Below are 17,589 nucleotides of genomic sequence, written 5' to 3' on the forward strand. Positions count from 1 at the left end.
TTTTATACTTAGATTGGCTTTATGATAACTCAGGTTGTGCTTGTCAAGAGCACACAGGAGAGGAAGGTAGGGGTCTTCAGGAAGGGAGGAGAAGCAAGCGCAGCTGGGAAATTAAGTTTTATCAGGTAAGAATAGAACTTGCCATTCAGCTATGTGATGCTGAATGCACAGATTGGCACATAGAGATGAAAAAGAACACAAATGTACAAGAAAGAAAGTTTATGTTGGGCTTCATCTGATTATTAACAATAAGTTTGCATTTACTGTGCTTTGTGAAAAAGAATGTGATTCTGTGAATAACTTTACCTTTAATGCATAACTTCACAAACAACTGAAAGCAAGGTAACTATCCTGTTGACTAGAGATGAGCGAACCTGAAGTTAAAAGTTCAGCATTTTTACGGGCAGTTGGTGTCCGGTGCTAAACGCCGAAGACGGACTTTCCCGGAAGTCTGTTGCAATGTTTGGAGTTCCAGGGGAAGTCCGTTAGAGAAAGAGAGAATTTTGAAGCTGAAAAGTTCGTGTCCCCATTGTTTTCAATGGGGTTATGGTTCTGGTTGAAGTTCAGGTACAGTTCTGGTACCCAGACCAAAATTTAGAATAAAGTTCAGGTGAAGTACCAGAACCTGAACTTCCACGGGTCCGCATACAGTGGGGAAAAAAAGTATTTAGTCAGCCACCAATTGTGCATGTTCTCCCACTTAAAAAGATGAGAGAGGCCTGTAATTGACATCATAGGTAGACCTCAACTATGAGAGACAAAATGAGAAAACAAATCCTGAAAATCACATTGTCTTATTTGGAAAGATTTTTTTTTTTCAAATTTTGGTGGAAAATAAGTATTTGGTCAATTACAAAAGTTCATATCAATACTTTATTATATATCCTTTGTTGGCAATGACAGAGGTCAAACGTTTTCTGTAAGTCTTCACAAGGTTGGCACACACTGTTGCTGGTATGTTGGCCCATGCCTGCATGCAGATCTCCTCTAGAGCAGTGATGTTTTGGGCCTGTCGCTGGGCAACACGGGCTTTCAACTCCCTCCAAAGGTCTTCTATAGGGTTTAGATCTGGAGACTGGCTAGGCCACTCCAGGACCTTGTAATGCTTCTTACGAAGCCACTCCTTCGTTGCCCTGGCAGTGTGCTTGGGATCATTGTCATGCTGAAAGACCCAGCCACGTTTCATCTTCATTGCCTTTGCTGATAGAAAGAGGTTTGCACTCAAAATCTCACGATACATGGCCCCATTCATTCTTTCATGTACACGGATCAGTTGTCCTGGTCCTTTGGCAGAGAAACAGCCCCACCTATGATGTCAATTACAGGCCTCTCTCATTTTTTAAGTGGGAGAATTTGCACAATTGGTGGCTGACTAAATCCTTTTTTGCTCTCTGTATCCCTATTGTTGACTCATCCTGCAATTAATAGTTGAATATAGTTTTTAATCTCTATCTCTCCTTGCTCTGCAGCTGGATAGTTAATGGAGAAAGAAGACCTGAAACAGTAGAACTGCATTGAGAAGTAAGAAAAACACATCATTTCATTTACTTAAAGGCAACCTGTCACATTGAAATGTAATGTTTACTTGTAGATGTAAGGGTAATCTGCACATAAATTGCGTTATAATGCTGCCTGGCCATGTTGATGAAAGTGCGGCTACCGGGAGAAAATGAACTTATTTCCTCCCAGGAGACATTGGCTTTCAATCATAGTAGCATACATGAAATGAATAGTCATTGTTAACAGCACCACTCACTATACTATGAGTAACGGATGTAAGCATGCCCCGGAACTTTGATTGACAGCTCGCTGCGCACAGATGCGCTGCAGAGCTGTCTGTAAATCTAAGTGTTGGGGGGTCCTTACAGCTGTCACTCACAGCATAATGAATGGTACTGTGAGAGATAACTTTAAGTTCTCCGTGCACGTCCCCATGACTGAAAATCAGGAGTTCCCAGGAGGAAGAAGTTCATTTTCTCCTGGTAGCCACTCTTTTCAGTAAGCTGACCAGGCAGCATTGTAATGCTATTTATCTGCAGATTAACCCTATATCTGCAGCTAAATAACGTTCTCCAGAGTGAAAGATTCCCTTTACACTGACTAACAGTCCTTATCCTTAGCGATTTTTTAATGTTACTATGTATGTGTTTTTGTACTAACTTTACTCTTGCATGTTTATTTTTAATACATACCAAGTAAATGTTACACGCATGCCGCCTAAGTTCAGATAGGGGCGAGACCGGTTACATGAATTCGTTGGAATCCTGGGTGAACCGTTACTCAGGGCGATCATAGGCGGCAGCTTCTCTCAGGCACACGATAGATTCAGTTGCTGACCAGACACATCTGACAAGAGTCTTCATAAATGGTAGAACAGTAACATTTAATGAGGCACGGCTAGTGCAATGCAAATGTCTCTATGAGCAACAGACTTCAGTAATAACAGTACAGTTTCCTTTGCAGCACAGCTGTACACAGTCTATTATCCGGTAGCACAGTACAGCACAGTTTTAATGCATACACAACCACAGGCTTTTCCTTCACAAGGACTCAATAGTACACAAAATTCTTTATCCTGCATGGAGATGGAAAGGGGGAAGGGTGTGATGAGGGAGATGATGTCTATGACAGGCTTCCTTGCAGTCCTTATCTTCCTGGCCGATAATACTCCACACTGTTAGCTCAGGGAGTCTAACTGACCTTTGTTTAGCTTCCCTCCTGACCTGAATTCTGTTCCCTTGACTTCTGTGAGATATAGATCATAAGCCACCTTTCTTGTCGGCTCCAGACAACAGTAAACAACTTCCCCACAATCCCCCTGGGGCTCTACTAAACCACTCCCCTTTTCCTGTGACTGTGTTAACCCCTCTAGTTGCTGAATGCTTCTGGAGAACAAAACTTCCTGTCTGTGCTTGTGTTACTTCTAATAGTTGCGGAATGCGTTTAAAGCAATAGCACTACTTCTGCATGTCACACTCTGCAACAGCACTACTTCTGCATGCCAAACTCTGCAACAGCACTACTTCTGCATGTCACACTCTTCCCTCCTTTTTGAATGTTGTCCTCGACATTCGTCTTAATTGGTCAATCTGACCAATTATGAGACAGTGGTGAAAGTTGGATAACTTTATATACAAATTGTCATTGTGAAATTGGTATAATGTTCATAAACATTGATAACAACCTAATCTTACAACCTTTTTCTTGTTAGATGCCTGTACGAAATAAACAGTTAGCACAATTAAAACAATCAGCATCTCTTCAGCTGGAGCTTTTCGTACATCTTCAACCAACTCTCTCTCTCTATGCTTTAACAGTTCTTTCCATAAGGTAACTAGAGATGAGCGTTGTTCTACTCGAACTGTTCGCCAATCTCAAATTCGAGCTGTTTTGGGCGGTGTTCGAGCCGGACGGCGAACACGAACAATTTGAGAAAAATTCGGCTGTTCGAGGTTATGTTCGATAACTGTTCGTGCACCAAAATCATAACTGGATTTTTTCTCAGTAATGATGAAAATTAATGTTAATACGCAGTTTGAGTGTACAGCGGGGTGGGGGGAGGGGCAGGGGATGGATCTCTGCAGGAACAATGAAGATCTCCATTTTTTTTTCTCTTTCCCGCATTTGCAGTGGGGAGGTGCAATCTGTCAGCCTATCAGCAGCGCACACACGGAGCGAAGTGCTTTTTTTCACACAAGCAAGGGCATGTGTCATTGGCAGTGTATGTCACATGTCCTTGCCCTATAAGACCAAGCCATTTTCCCCGTCGCCACCATTTTCTCACTGCTGCAGCTGCGTGTTAGACGGCACCGCTGTTGCTGTCTGCGCTATACCTTGTTAATTTCAAGCCAATTTTCGCACAAATATACAGATAGCTTGGGAGTAGGGAATAGTTGTGATTGCAGTCCTTTTAAGGACTAGGTTACAGCATTTCCTACGACTTTTATCAGGGAGGTCTGTGCTCTTAAATAGATAGGTTGTGGGAGTAAAGACTAATTGTAATTGGAGTCCTTTTCAGGACTAGGTTACATGAGTTCCTATCAGTTTTTGCCAGGCAGGTCTGTGCCAGTGCTGTGCAAGTTTTTTTCACAGCATTTGGCTGAATCTAGCAAAGCTAATCCTTTTTGGCCTATTGCAGAGTGTGTTAGTCAGTGGAGTAGCCTATCTGTGTTGCAAGATATAACACCTGTGTATAGAATACCAATTTTTTTACTGCACCTAGTGAAGTAAAATCTTTTGGGCATAGCATCATTCTATTAGTCCATCTATACTGACCTCCATCAGGTTGCAAACTGAATATAATTTTTTTCTGCATCTAGCTCTAAAAAAATATTTGGGCTTCTAGCAGTGTGTGGGACTTGGTCTATTAGTCCATCTATACTGACCTCCATCAGGTTGCAAATTAAAAATAATTTTTTTCTTCATTTAGCTCTGAAAAAATATTTGGGCTTCTAGCAGTGTGTGGGACTTGTTCTATTAGTCCTTCTATACTGACCTCCAGCAGGTTGCAAATTGAATATAATTTTTTTCTGCATCTAGCTCTGAAAAAATAGTTGGGCTTCTAGCGGTGTGTGGGACTTGGTCTATTAGTCCATCTATACTGACCTCCATCAGGTTGCAAATTAAAAATAATTTTTTTCTGCATCTAGCTCTGAAAAAATATTTGGGCTTCTAGCAGTGTGTGGGACTTGGTCTATTAGTCCATCTATACTGACCTCCATCAGGTTGCAAATTAAAAATAATTTTTTTCTGCATCTAGCTCTGAAAAAATATTTGGGCTTCTAGCGGTGTGTGGGACTTGGTCTATTAGTCCATCTATACTGACCTCCATCAGGTTGCAAATTAAAAATAATTTTTTTCTGCATCTAGCTCTGAAAAAATATTTGGGCTTCTAGCAGTGTGTGGGACTTGGTCTATTAGTCCATCTATACTGACCTCCATCAGGTTGCAAATTAAAAATAATTTTTTTCTGCATCTAGCTCTGAAAAAATATTTGGGCTTCTAGCAGTGTGTGGGACTTGGTCTATTAGTCCATCTATACTGACCTCCATCAGGTTGCAAATTAAAAATAATTTTTTTCTTCATTTAGCTCTGAAAAAATATTTGGGCTTCTAGCAGTGTGTGGGACTTGTTCTATTAGTCCTTCTATACTGACCTCCAGCAGGTTGCAAATTGAATATAATTTTTTTCTGCATCTAGCTCTGAAAAAATAGTTGGGCTTCTAGCGGTGTGTGGGACTTGGTCTATTAGTCCATCTATACTGACCTCCATCAGGTTGCAAATTAAAAATAATTTTTTTCTGCATCTAGCTCTGAAAAAATATTTGGGCTTCTAGCAGTGTGTGGGACTTGGTCTAATAGTCCATCTATACTGACCTCCATCAGGTTGCAAATTAAAAATAATTTTTTTCTGCATCTAGCTCTGAAAAAATATTTGGGCTTCTAGCGGTGTGTGGGACTTGGTCTATTAGTCCATCTATACTGACCTCCATCAGGTTGCAAATTAAAAATAATTTTTTTCTGCATCTAGCTCTGAAAAAATATTTGGGCTTCTAGCAGTGTGTGGGACTTGGTCTATTAGTCCATCTATACTGACCTCCATCAGGTTGCAAATTAAAAATAATTTTTTTCTGCATCTAGCTCTGAAAAAATATTTGGGCTTCTAGCAGTGTGTGGGACTTGGTCTATTAGTCCATCTATACTGACCTCCATCAGGTTGCAAATTAAAAATAATTTTTTTCTGCATCTAGCTCTGAAAAAATATTTGGGCTTCTAGCAGTGTGTGGGACTTGGTCTATTAGTCCATCTATACTGACCTCCATCAGGTTGGAAATTGAATATAATTTTTTTCTGCATCTAGCTCTGAAAAAATAGTTGGGCTTCTAGCGGTGTGTGGGACTTGGTCTATTAGTCCATCTATACTGACCTCCATCAGGTTGCAAATTAAAAATAATTTTTTTCTGCATCTAGCTCTGAAAAAATATTTGGGCTTCTAGCAGTGTGTGGGACTTGGTCTATTAGTCCATCTATACTGACCTCCATCAGGTTGCAAATTAAAAATAATTTTTTTCTGCATCTAGCTCTGAAAAAAATTTGGGCTTCTAGCGGTGTGTGGGACTTGGTCTATTAGTCCATCTATACTGACCTCCATCAGGTTGCAAATTAAAAATAATTTTTTTCTGCATCTAGCTCTGAAAAAATATTTGGGCTTCTAGCAGTGTGTGGGACTTGGTCTATTAGTCCATCTATACTGACCTCCATCAGGTTGCAAATTAAAAATAATTTTTTTCTGCATCTAGCTCTGAAAAAATATTTGGGCTTCTAGCAGTGTGTGGGACTTGGTCTATTAGTCCATCTATACTGACCTCCATCAGGTTGCAAATTGAATATAATTTTTTTCTGCATCTAGCTCTGAAAAAATAGTTGGGCTTCTAGCGGTGTGTGGGACTTGGTCTATTAGTCCATCTATACTGACCTCCATCAGGTTGCAAATTAAAAATAATTTTTATCTGCATCTACAGTACCTCTGAAAAAATATTTGGGCTTCTAGCAGTGTGTGGGACTATTTGTATTAGTCCATCTATACTGACCTCCATCAGGTTGCAAATTCAAAATAATTTTTTTCTGCATCTAGCTCTGAAAAAATATTTGGGCTTCTAGCAGTGTGTGGGACTTGGTCTATTAGTCCATCTATACTGACCTCCATCAGGTTGCAAATTGAATATAATTTTTTTCTGCATCTAGCTCTGAAAAAATAGTTGGGCTTCTAGCGGTGTGTGGGACTTGGTCTATTAGTCCATCTATACTGACCTCCATCAGGTTGCAAATTAAAAATAATTTTTTTCTGCATCTAGCTCTGAAAAATATTTGGGCTTCTAGCAGTGTGTGGGACTTGGTCTATTAGTCCATCTATACTGACCTCCATCAGGTTGCAAATTAAAAATAATTTTTATCTGCATCTACAGTACCTCTGAAAAAATATTTGGGCTTCTAGCAGTGTGTGGGACTATTTGTATTAGTCCATCTATACTGACCTCCATCAGGTTGCAAATTCAAAATAATTTTTTTCTGCATCTAACCCAGCCAATAGTTTTGGCCTAATACCACAGTTTGGCCACTCAGCTCTGCTCGGTTACCATCCATTGTTTTTTGTGCAAACAACTCCAGAGTTGTGAATTAGTTAACCACCAAAATGAGTGGAAAAAGGCCTGCTGCTGGTGGAAAGGGGAATAGGCGTGTTGGGAAGGGGAAAAAAGGTTGTGTCCGTGGGGTAGGTGTTAAAGCAACAGTAACATCTGCAGAAGAAAGACCATCTTCCAGCCAAACTAAAATGTCTACTTCTTTTAGCGGACAATGTGATAAGATCCCTTTCTTACGGCCACGCCAATCGCTACAAATTCCAGATGAGGCACAAAAACAGCAGGTGCTTCAACGGATATCAAGTGCTCCTTTAAGTGGGCTCTCCTCCACATCAACTTCAACATCACAAATACTCCAGCCCTCAAAGGTGTCACCCAAATCGCACTTGCTTCCTCACAGCTCCCAAATCTCCAGCTGCCCGTCTGAGTATGAGGTAGAACAGATGGTTGAGTCTGCAGAGCTGTTTACTCATACTATAGCCTGGGAATCAGAGGTCGACTCCAGCGCTTGTGTGAATCCAGACGAGGAAATGATCTGCACTGATGCCCAGAATCTTTATGAGTCGGATCCAGGACCAGACGCAGAAGGTTCTGACCATAATGTAGACCCTCATTCCCAAACTGTAACTCCTGTTGGTGGAGACAATGAGGAAGACGATGATAAGACTCAAATACCTGATTGGAGCGACAACTTTAGTTTTTTGTCAGGGCAGGAACAGGTTGGCTCTGAGGACGACGGGTGTGATAACGCACAGGGTGATGATGATGAGGTCGGAGATCCCACTTACTGTCAACCCACAGTCAGCCAAGAGATGAGGTCAGCAGAGGAGGTGGAGGAAGATGCTAGTGACGACGAGGTCAGGTTGCGCCTTCCTGGACAGAGACGTAGTACTGGAAGCACGTCAACAACTGCATCCTCAAACACAACTCTGCCTCTCACCACAAGTCGTGGTGGCTCTTCAGGTCGCATGGGTGCTAAGCCTTGCATAGCCTGGGCATTTTTTCAGATCGATAAAGATGACCCAACTCGTGTTATCTGTAACATTTGTCAGCAAAAGCTAAGTAGAGGCCAAAAAATACATAGTTTGAGTACTTCATGCATGAACCGGCACATGGACATGAAGCATAAGTTGCAGTGGGAAGCTCAGTGTGCTACAATGCGGCCTAGCCGGCCGGGCCAATCACCGTCTGCCATATCTTGTGCATCCGCGGCCTCTTCATCCTCTGTGACTGGGGGGACAGCAGTCACACCTGTTTTGGGGCGCAGACCTGCCACCTCTTTACCCGCAACAGCCAGCGTGATTGGCAGGTCATCATTTTCTTTGGAGGTGGTAACACCAGCTGGTGTTGAGCGCTGTCCGACATCGATAGCACCACCTTTGGATCAAGGCAACCTAACATGTCCGCCTGCATCTTCCTCACAGACCGGCAGTTTGCCGGGGACACCCTTATCAACCCCGTCTAAGCACAATAGCCAGCCCTCGGTCCCTCAGATGTGGACAAGTAAAAGACCATTTCCTCCTAGCCATGAGAAAGCTAAGAGGTTGAATTTCACCATCTGCAAGCTCTTGGCTACAGAAATGCTGCCTTTCCGCCTGGTGGACACAGAGGATTTTCGAGACCTTATGTCCGTCGCAGTGCCCCAGTACCAGATGCCCAGTCGGCACTACTTCTCAAAGAAAGGTGTGCCTGCGCTCCACCAGCATGTCGCACACAACATCACCGCTTCTTTGAGAAACTCTGTGTGTGACAGGGTGCATTTCACCACAGACACTTGGACGAGTAGGCATGGACAGGGGCGTTACATGTCGCTGACTGGGCACTGGGTAACTATGGTGACAGCAGGACAAGGGGCTGCTGTCCAAGTCTTGCCGTCCCCACGAGTTGTGCGTCAATCCTCTTTATGTCAAAGTTCCTCCACTGCTTCTGCCTCCTCAACCCCCTCTCGGTCTTCCACCTGCACCCAAAGCCTGTCTGGTCATGCCACAAGCTTTCTAACTGCGCAGAAGGGATCCTGCACACCTCCTTACTATGCTGGCAGTAGGGCTCAACGTCATCAGGCGGTTTTTACATTGAAATGTCTGGGAAATGTGAGTCACACAGCTGAGGAGTTGTGGTCAGCTCTGGAGAACCAATTTCATGAATGGTTGTCTCCACTGGACCTGAAACCAGGGAAGGCCGTGTGCGACAATGCTGCAAACCTGGGTGCGGCCCTTCGCCGGGGCAATGTCACACACGTGCCTTGTATGGCTCACGTGTTGAACCTGGTTGTCCAGCAATTTTTAGCCCACTATCCCAGACTAGATGGCCTTCTGCAGAGGGCACGGTCGCTGTGTGCTCACTTCCGCCGTTCGCATCCCGCAGCTCAGCGACTTACATCTCTACAGAAGTCGTTGGGCCTGCCACTTCACCGGCTAAAATGCGATGTGCCTACCCGGTGGAATTCAACTCTGCACATGTTGCAGCGACTGTGGCAGCACCGACAAGCCCTGGTGCAATACGTTCTGACGTATAGCCTGGGCCAACGAGATTCAGAGGTGGGACAAATCACGCTGGAGGAGTGGTCTCAGATCAGGGACCTATGCACCCTTCTGCACAGTTTTGAAATGGCGACGAAGATGTTTAGTGCTGACGATGCCATTATCAGCATGACTATTCCGGTGATTTACATGCTGGAGCACATGTTAAACAGAATTCGGAGTCAGGTGGTGGCACAAGAGGAGGTGGAGGAAGTAGAGGAGGAGGAGTTGTATGCGGAAGGGCTAACATCTGCAAGGTCCAGACGGTCGGCAGCACCAAGGCGGCAGGCATGTGAGGGTGGGGGAGATGGTTTTACCAGGGCGCATGGTAGCAGCCAAACTAGTGAGGAAGGTGCAGGAGCCCAGGAAGAAGTGGAGGACGAACTGATGGAAGACTCATCAGATGAGGGAGACCTTGATCACATTTCTGTTGTGCGAGGTTGGGGGGAGAGGACAGAGGAAGGAAGCATGATTGTTACCTCGCCACCAACACAACAGGGACTTGGTGCTCCTGGATGCGCAACACACATGAGTGCCTTCTTGCTGCACTACCTGCAACATGACCCTCGAATTGTGAGAATTAGAAATAATCCTGACTACTGGGTTGCCACACTGTTAGATCCCCGGTACAAAAGTAAATTTGCAGAAATTATTCCTGCCATAGAAAGGGATGCACGCATGCAGGAGTATCAGCAGAGACTGTTGCAGAATCTTACATGTGCTTTTCCACAAAATACCAGTGGTGCACGTAGTGAATCTCACAGTTCCAACTTGCCAACCGTGGGACCGTCAAGTGTTCAGCACTCAAACCGTAACAGAACCACAGTATCTGCTGGTAACATCAATTTTGCGGAATCATTTCACCACTTTTTTAGCCCATCCTTTGCAAGGCCACAGGAGACAAGAAGTCTGACACATAGTCAATGCCTAGAGACGATGGTACAGGAGTATCTCCAAGTAAACATTGAAGCCACGACTGTGTCACTGGACCCTTGCTCTTTTTGGGCTTCCAATCTGGATAAATGGCCGGAGCTAGCCACTTACGCCTTGGAGATCTTGTCATGCCCCGCAGCCAGCGTTCTGTCTGAACGTGTGTTCAGCGCTGCTGGTGGTGTGCTGACAGATAAGCGCACGCGGCTCTCCACTGATAATGTAGACAGACTCACGTTCATAAAGATGAACAAATCATGGATCCGAAACGACTTTTCTACCCCTGTGTCATCCTGGGGAGAGTAAAAGCTTGATGATTGGTTAAAATCACCCTACCAACCGTTTTAAGCTTTCAAATTACTAATCATGTTTATCTGTATCTTGACTGGAAAATAATTTGGGCTTTGTAGCAGTGTGCAGCACTGATCCTATTAGGCCATCTATACTAAAGCTTCACCAGATTTAAAATTAAAAATAATTTTTAGCTGCATCTAGCCCGGAAAATAATTTTGGGGCTCCGAGATGCGCAAGGCACATAAGTGCCTTCTTGCTGCACTACCTGCAGCATGACCCTCATATTGTCAGAATTCGAAGTAATCATGACTACTGGGTTGCCACACTCTTAGATCCCCCAAACTTTTCGATCAACCTTTTCATTTTAATAAAGACCAAAAAAATGGTCATTTTTGAAATTATAAGCATTAGCAGGTTGCTAGAAACTGAAATCAAACAGTTTTCAACTCAAAACTTTATTCTAGGTGATGTTACATTTTCACATAGGACCCCTTGTTCGAAAGGAGCTTCTGAACTCTCTCGTCCATTGAATTTGTCAGGTTTTGGATGGTTTCTGCTTCAATTGTTTTGCATGAGGACAGAATACCCTCCCAGAGCTGTTGCTTAGATGTGAACTGCCTCCCGCCATCATAGACACTCCTTTTAATGATGCTCCAAAGGTTCTGAATGGGGTAGAGGTCAGGGGAGCATGGGGGTCACACCATAAGTTTGTCCCCTTTTATGCCCATATCAGCCAGAGATGCAGATGTTTTATGTGCAGCATGAGATGGTGCATTATCATGCAGAAAAATGATCTTGCTGTGAAATACACGGTTCTTCTTCTTGAACCATGGCAGGAAGTGCTGTTTGAGAAAATCCACATACATTATGGAGTTCATCTTTAGCGCCTTCAGGGATCCTAAAGGGGCCGACAATCTCTCTCCCCATGATTCCAGCCCAAAACATTACTCCACCTCCTCCTTGTTGGCGCTGTAGCCGTGTTTGCGTGGGGTGTCCATCAACCAGCCATCCTCCACTCCATCCATCTGGACCATCGAGCGCTGCACGGCACTCATCCGTGAACAAAACAGTTTTGAAATCAGTCTTCATGTAATGTTTGGCCCACTGGAGCCATTTCTGCTTGTGTGAAGTGGATAGAGGAGGTCGACAGGATGGCGTATGCACAGCTGCAAACCTCTGAAGGACCCTGCATCTTGTTGTTCGGGGGACGTTGGAGGCACAAGCAGCTTCAAAAACTTGTCTGCTGCTATGACAAGGCTTTTTTGCCGCTGCTCTTTCAACCTGACGTAATTGCCTGTAGGAAAGAGTCCTCAATTTGCCCTTATCAGCACGCACACGTGTGTACTGTGAATCAGCTACATACTTCTTGATTGCCAAGACACTTCATCCTGATCATCGCACAATGTTGATTGTAGTCATGCCTTGACCTAAACACTCCACAATTTGTTGCTTCTCAGCAGCCGACACATCCTTTTTCTTTCCCATTTTGGCAGAAAATGTAGGCTGCTTAATAATGTGAGAGAGCCTTCTTAAGTAGTCTTGCCTTTCATTGGACACACCTGCCAAACTAATTAGCACAGGTGTCTGCAATTGCTTACAGTGATATAAAGAGCCCTGACACACATCACCATCAATGAGTTTAACTGACAAACAAACAAATTCTTCCCTTATCACTCCTAAACACTTTTTGCATAATAATTTGGAACGCGGTGTACATGTGCTTTTCCACAAAACACCAGTGGTTCACGTAGTGAATCTTACAGTTCTAACTTGCCAACCGTGGTCTGTATGGAATTGTTCAATAAAGGGCCCAAAATTAAGATAACATAGATGGGAGAGGTCTCTATGAATAGGAATTCCTAAGTATTTGATACCCTGTGAGGGCCAGGCAAAGGGAAAGTTGGACTGGATGGAATCCTATATGGATTTAGGGAGGGAGACATCGAGGGCCTCAGACTTCGCTGCATTGATTTTAAAATTTTACCATGTAACAAAGTGATCTATTTCAGCCATAACAGCAGGGATGGATATATGTGATTGAGTGATATATACTAGGACATCATCAGCAAATAGAGAGCACTTGTACTCGGTGCCTCCCACCTCAATCCACCTAATATTGGGGTTATGGCGAATTGATGAGAGCAGGTGCTCCGTCACTAGGATGTATAAGAGAGGGGACAGAGGACATCCCTGCCTTGTCCCATTGGTGATTGTGAAAGGTGATGAAAATGTTCTGACGCACCCCCTGGGCCTTGGGACACCCGGAGCCGGACCCTTTTTGGTGGATGCTGGTGGTTGTAGTCTTCGTGGCGGCGATCCGGTTCCGTGGCTCAGGGCGGTCAAACCAGTGGCGGAACTATTTATGTGGTTTTGATGTTTAAATGTCCGACTACGCCACCCGTGGATTGCGGTCAGAGTGAACCGCCGCTACAGGGCAGACCGCTAAGGCTGGTGTTGTGGGTGCAGCAGAGCGTAGCATAACTCCCCACGGGAGGAGTATAGCCTCAGGGCAGTGTATGCGGAGGATGGGGGTGATGGTGCAGGGCAGCAGCAGTAACGACACGGAGTCAGTGATGCAGTTCAGGGCCTTTACTCACAGTTCTTATTATCCAGACCACGTCTGCAGGTAACGGCTGCCCACGTCGTACTGTGCTCACCAGGTGAGGGGCTCAGACAACTCCCAGATAACTTTGGAGCGCTTCACAGGACCCCCTTTGTGTGTCCTTTGTCTGGCCTTTCTTACCAACACTTCTGTCCGGCTGCCTCGGGCCTCCTCTTGGTAAACTTGGCGCCAGTTTCCCTGACCCTATGTGGTGCCTTCCTAGCGGGTGGAGTAAGGGGCTGCGCCACATAAAATGTCAGAGCCTCCGGTTTCTAGCTGAGGGTCGTTTCCTGCCTCCACTAGTTCGGGGACCGGTCTCCCCCTTTGGCCTGACCCCTCCACGCAGGTGGATTCGGGCGTGCGGTGGCGACTCGCCCGTCCGCACCCCTGGGATCCCTTCATTCCTCGTTCCTGGAGCCTTCTCCGCTCCTCTTCCTTCCTTCTCCCTCTTGCAGGCCTGGGCCTCTGTTACTAGGCCCGCCTCCGGAGCAGAGCTCATGCAGAGCCCCTGCTCCCTGCCACTTCTGCTCAGACTTCTCTGCACTGAACTAAGATGGTGCCCACCTTTTATACTCCCTTCTCAATGCACCCAGGAACTGCTTCCTCCCTGCTCCTGCACTGCAGGGTTCCCCTTCCTCAGTGTTCCCTCCCCCCACTCCAGCCAGGGACAGGGACTGTCGTGCCCATCTCAGGGGCATATTGGTCGCCCTGCCCCACGGCAATGTGGTGTAATGCATGCAGGTGTCGGGTCCTGATCCACACTCCATCCTTATCTGAGAGTGAGATATCACACCTCTGGGTGAGGTGCAATACGTCTGTAGCAACCGAGCCCTCGGTGCTACAGTTCCATTTATCTTCAGCCTAGGTGACGTATTGTGATACAGGGCCGTGATTTTGGCTATAAAAGGGTCCCCTAGACCCCTACCCCAAGCTTTTTAAGAGAATCATATATGGCGTGCCAGGAGACTCTATGGAATGCTTTCTCAGCATCCAACGAGAGTATCTACTTACAAATTTTTAACTGCATCTAGCCCAGGAAATACTTTGTGCCTAGTAGCAGTGTCTGCTAGTCAGCGGATTATCCCGGCTGTTAAGCAAGCTACACCACCTGTAGTTTGGACACTTAATTTTTTCAAAGGAAATGCTTCGGGACCACGGGATACTTAGTGAAGAGCATCAGGAGGCACCCCAAGGCATAGGGGCTGGGACTGGCACTAGGATGCCTTGCGGTGGACAGCCGAGCTCGATCCTTATAAAAGCTTTTTAACTGCAGCAGCTTTAGTGGACGCTACTGGAGCTGGAATTACGCGGCTGCTGGCATGAGACTTGCCCTCCAATAGATCCTTGTAAATGGATTTAAAGTGTATTCATTCAAATTAGAGGGACAATTTAAATTAAAAAGCTTAGAGCTGCCTCCACCACAGGGGGGCTCTCTCGACCCACCAGCGGACAGGCACCAGTATTGGGAGAGGGGGGCTGGCCGTCAGGGTTCACCGCGGCTCTGGCACAAACCCGGCGACACGGAGGTGGCACGGGCAGGAGCGGACTGGCCGTCTCGGCTTCTCACTTTTTGGATTTTAGAAGGGCATGACATGCCTATATCTGTGTCTCCCCCTCCTTTTACTCCTCCACCTCTTTTCTTTTCGCATGACTATATGTACTTGTCACTTTTCCATGTGTTAGTTGTGTCTTCTGAGCAGTTTGTCAGCTTTTGGACACCTTTGAAGGTGTTTTCTATGTGTTTCTATGTGTTTTTGTTTGCCTGCCATTGGTTTTAACGGTGTTCGAAGATGTTCGACGAACAGTTCGACGAACAGTTCGGCGAACACACGGGTGTTCGACGAACCGAACCGAACTCGAACACTAAGGGTGTGGCTCAACACTAAAGGTAACATCTTCCATACTGCCTCTTGGTGGTGAACACAAATCAGAATATCCCAAGATTTGTGGTTTTACCAGGTAGTCTACTAGTTTTTCCAATACCTCCTGGTGGTCTGCTGTCCAGAGAATGGGCTGTTGGGACGAAACGGTGTTGTTTCTTTTAAGCCCGGTCCTACCCGCGTTCTTCTTTTTCTTCCTGGGTGTTGTTGTCTCTGTCGTCGTCCCCAAGAGGAGGTGTGGTGGGGTGGCAATCCTGGAGAAATTCCGAACGTAAGTACGATAGCAGGAGAGGAATCCTAATATCAACCTCAACTTCCTGGCGGTAGAGGGCCGCTTGTCTTTTAAGGCCAGTACCAGTGCGATTTCTGCTGGGTTCATGGTATATCCTTCTCCGGACACAATTTTCCCTAGAAATAGGACTTGTCTTTTGAACAGTTCACTCTTTTTTGGGGTCTGCTTAACTCTGCGTTGTTGATACCGTTGTAATACGGTCCTCACGTGTTCAACATGCTCCCGGAAGGTTTTGCTGTGTACCACATTGTCATCCAAGTACGGCTGGCAGATATCGTCCCTCAATCCTTCTAAACATGTCTCCATGCTCCTCTGGAATTGTGCTGGAGCTGAAGTGAGCCCAAATGGTATGTGGATCCACTCATATAATCTCCACGGTGTGATGAATGCTGTCAAGGGTCTACTGGACTCTTTGACAAACCCTTGGCAGTATGCCTTACCCTGATTGAGGACAGAGAACCAGGTGCTTCCTGATAGGCTATCCAGCATATCTTGGATCTTTGGTATCGGGTGTCGATCAGGTACTGACTTTCGGTTTAGTTCCCGGTAATCACAACAGAGTCTCAACGTACCGTCCTTCTTCCTAACCTAACACAGACAATAGGAGAGGAATAAGATGACTTCGACTTTTGGACCCAACCTCTGTTGATGAGATCTTGTAAATATTCTTTCACCTCACGATGTAATGGTTTTGGCACAGACATGTAACTTCTGGTTACTGGGGTTGTGTCTTTCAAATTGATTTTCAAATGCAATGACGGGATACAGCCTATATCAGAGTCATCTTTGGAGAACTCATGACACTTCTCTCAGCATCTGTTTTGCTACCGTTAGATCTTCAGCACACAATTGTTCCAGGGATACTGGGGTATCTCAGGACCCCGAGGTGGGTTGCGCAATTTCCTCCCCTGGGCAACTCCTGTTCCTTGGTGGGGAGACTGAATTCACTGTAGACCCCTGGGCTGGTCTCACACTGGCTGGATATACAGTTTTAACGGTTTCGATGTGACCTAACACAATCTTTGGATCCAGTCTAATTTCTTGTTTTGTAGTATTCATCACCGGTACTGTCACTCAAGCAAATCCACCAGTAGGAATCATCAGCACAGTCTCACCTTGAGCAAGGCCTTCCGGAAGTTCTGAGGAGTCTTTTGGTACGAACAGTCTTTTCTGGACTTTTCTTCCTGGTTCTACCCAGACTCCACACCTCACCCCCACCATTTGGTTTAAAGGGATGATGGTTGGGCGCAAGCCTACCTTGACTTCTTTTAGGTTCATTGTATTCTGTGCTTTCTTTTCTCTATGAATCACGTTTTCTGCCACGGTGTTGGGTATGGCGAGCGATGTGGCGATTGCATCCACCACCAGCGCCCCTGCCTTGTGTTTTGTGATGATGACAAGCCCAGGGGAATGGGGATGACTCGGGTACCTGGGCCTTTAGCCTGGCCTTGGGGATGTCGCGGTGGTCGACTCCCGGGCCTGTACCCTGGGGTCGCTCTTTAAAAAGGGGATAATAAGTTTCTTAGTTTTATAATAGTTCGTGACGCCACCTGTGGTGTCTGGTGAGAATCACCAGCGCTGCGCTGTCCACTGAGGCCAATGATAAGGCAGCTTGATGGTATAGCTCCCCACAGGTGGAGCTGGGCCTCAGGGCAGTGTACGGAAAGGGGAATTCAGGACAGGCGAGACCCAGCCGGGTCAGAGCAAGAACAGGGACAGACACGATAGTCACTTCAGTACCTTTTACTGATGGAAATTCAGGCACGGCCTGGAGCACTGTAGGGTGAAGGGTGCATGTCAGGATCCTCCCCAATGAGTGGGTATAGGGCCTCCTGTTACTTGCCTCTGCGTAGTAAGTTTCTGACCTGCCTGGAGCTAGGCCTAACTTTGTCTCTGCGCTGGCTGACCTTGTGGTAGGGCCTTTTCTTGGAATA

The sequence above is a fragment of the Phyllobates terribilis genome, unplaced genomic scaffold, assembly GCF_046119375.1.
Source record: "Phyllobates terribilis strain yellow unplaced genomic scaffold, ASM4611937v1 Scaffold_4__5_contigs__length_816908805, whole genome shotgun sequence".
Lineage (NCBI taxonomy): Eukaryota > Metazoa > Chordata > Amphibia > Anura > Dendrobatidae > Phyllobates > Phyllobates terribilis.